Raw genomic sequence first — 2,901 nt, 5'->3', positions numbered from 1 at the left:
ACACCTTTAAAGGTGATTTTTGTGGGCTTGATCTTTGAGGGATCAATACCCATTTTGTGCACTGTATCCTGATAGAGCAGGTTTAGGCTGCTACCACCGTCCATGAGATGCGTGTGAGGTGGAATCCGTCAATGATAGGGTCAAGCACCAGTGCGGCTGAACAGTCGTGACGGATACTAGTCGGATGGTCCCTTTGATCGAAAGTGATCGGACAGGAGGACCACGGGTTGTATTTTGGGGCGACTGGCTCCATTGCGTAGATGTCCCTTAGTGCGCGCTTCCGCTCCCTTTTGGGTATATGGGTAGTATATATCATGTTCCCCGTTTTAACTTGGGGAGGAAACTTCTTCTGTCCTCCTGTGTTCGGTGGACGAGGTTCCTCGTTGTTGTCACTTTGCGATCCCTTTTCCTTGTTTTCGGCGTTTAACTTGTCGGCCTGTTTAAAGTCCCAACATTCTCTATTGGTATGATTGGCTGGTTTATTGGCAGTGTCGTGGATTTGGCATGGATGATCGAGTATGCGGTCCAGACTGGACGGGCCCGGATTTTTTCTATGAAATGGCTTTTTCCGCTGACCGGACTTGGAGCCACTGAATTCGGCATTGACGGTCGTGTCTTCAGAGTTATCGCCATTATTTCAACGCTTGTGTCTGCTGCGTCAGGGCTTGCCGTTGCTGTCTCTGGCTTTAGAAGTGCCAGGTTTACTTGAGGTGTTGTTGCTATGAGCTAGCCAGCTATCCTCGCCCACGCAAAAGCGGGTCATGAGTGTCGTAAGGGCTGCCATGGACTTCGGCTTCTCTTGGCCGAGGTGTCAGGCGAGCCACTCGTCGTGGATGTTGTGCTTAAAGGCCGCTAGGGCTTCAGCATCCGGACAGTCGACGATTTGGTTCTTTTTAGTTAGGAACCGAGTCCAGAATTTCCCGGCTGACTCTCCGGGCTGTTAGATTATATGGCTTAAGCCATCAGCATTCGGAGGTCGGACATAAGTGCCTTGGAAGTTGTCACGGAATGCATCTTCCATGTTCTCCCAACTGCCAATGGAGTTTTTGGGCAGGCTATTCAACTAGTGCTGAGCTGGTCCCTTGAGTTTTAGCGGGAGGTACTTGATGGCATGGAGATCATCACCGCGGGCCATATGTATATGGAGAAGGAAGTCTTCGATCCACACCGCAGGATCTGTAGTTCCATCATATGGTTCAATGTTTATGGGTTTGAACCCTTCTGGGAATTCATGTTCCATTACTTCATCGGTGAAGCATAGGGGGTGTGTGGCACCTCTGTGTCGGTCTACTTCGCGACGCAGCTCGAATGGAGCCAGTATGCGGTGTTCGGCCCGGACAGGTGTGTATTTGTTATATCTAGCATGGTGGCCATTGTTGCGCATTGGGGCGCACCCCCGCGATCCATAGATCGATCTGGTCTGGCCTGCTCTGTTCTCCAAGTCGTACCGCAGGTCATGTGTGTATCCCCGAGCTATTGTGTTTCTATTTGTTCGGCGGCGTGGTGTCGGCTGGTGTTCGGGCTGAATTGCCACTTTATCTTGGCCATGCGGTGGTCGGTCAGCCGCATTATGCGCTGGTAGTGCTGGCTCCAGCACCTCGTCATCGAATTGAGGTAGCAATTTGCGTTTCGGGTAACTTTTTGTTGGGCGTTCGAGTCCGTATTCCTCGGCTGCCAGGACCTCGGTCCATCTATCGGTGAGCAGATCTTGATCAGCTTGAAGCTGCTGTTGCTTCTTCTTTAGGCTCTTTGCTGTGGCTATAACCCGGCACTTCAAACGCTCCTGCTCGACGGGATCCTCTGGCATGATAAATTCTTCGTCGCCGAGGCTCACCTCATCCTCGGAGAGAGGCATGTAATTGCTGTCCTCTGAGTCGTCGTTCATGGCCTGTTCATCAGGGCTGGCTCACCCGTCTTCCCGTTCAGCCTGTTCAATACTTGGCTTGGCGGGGTCTTCGTTGTCTTCGGCATCATCTGGAGTGCTATTCTCTCTTGTGCCGGTATCGCTATTTTTACCATGGCGTGATTTAGAGCGGTGTCACTGACGTCGGCGCTTAGACTGCTTCTCAGGAAGTTTATCCTCAACTGGATCCTTTTTATCATCGCCATTGTCTTCCTTGGGTGTATCCACCATGTATATGTCGTATGAAAAGGTGGTTGTCTAGCGCCCTGTGGGCGGTGGTTCCTGTTCTTCTCCAGCGTCGTCGTCCATACCGTCGATGTCTTCGGAGTCGAAATCAAGCATGTCGGTCAAATCGTCAATAGTGGCTATCAAGTGGGTGGTGGGTGGGTAACAAAGTTCTTCATCATCCGCTTCCCACTCAAGCCGGACATAGTTCGGCCAGAAATCTCCTTACAAGGAGAGAGACTTTAATGAGTTTAACACGTCGCCTAGGGGTGAGTGTTGGAAGATGTCCGTAGAGCTCAACTCTAAGATCGGCACCCGGTCAGATTCGATGGGCGCGGATACATGCGGTTCAGAGCCTGTGGCCGGAGACAAGTCCAAGGTTCCGATGACACAGGCCTCGTTGGAGGTCAGGTCTGTGTTCGGCTCTAGCACCGCCGAGTCCGCGGCTTCCATGGCGAGGTTGAGCCTCCCGTCCTCGGATGGCGTGCTCTGCTCTGGATCTAGGGCCAGTGTGGTTACAGGTGCGATCTCCTGCACACAGTCTGATGACAGATTTAGGTCATGTTCATCGTGGCGGCAGGGCGCGGCTGTCATGGGCTCGAATTCGTCGAAGATCAAGTCTCCCCGGATGTCGGTGGTGTAGTTCAAGCTTCCAAAACTGACCTGATGGCCAGCGACGTGGCTGTCGATCTGCTCCAGATGGCCAAGCGAATTGGCCCGCAGTGCGAAGCTGCCGAATACCAAAATCTGTCCGGGGAGAAAAACTTCACCAT

This window comes from Triticum dicoccoides, unplaced genomic scaffold, assembly GCF_002162155.2.
Source record: "Triticum dicoccoides isolate Atlit2015 ecotype Zavitan unplaced genomic scaffold, WEW_v2.0 scaffold91838, whole genome shotgun sequence".
NCBI classification, from domain to species: domain Eukaryota; kingdom Viridiplantae; phylum Streptophyta; class Magnoliopsida; order Poales; family Poaceae; genus Triticum; species Triticum dicoccoides.
This window is presented reverse-complemented; position numbering follows the sequence as displayed.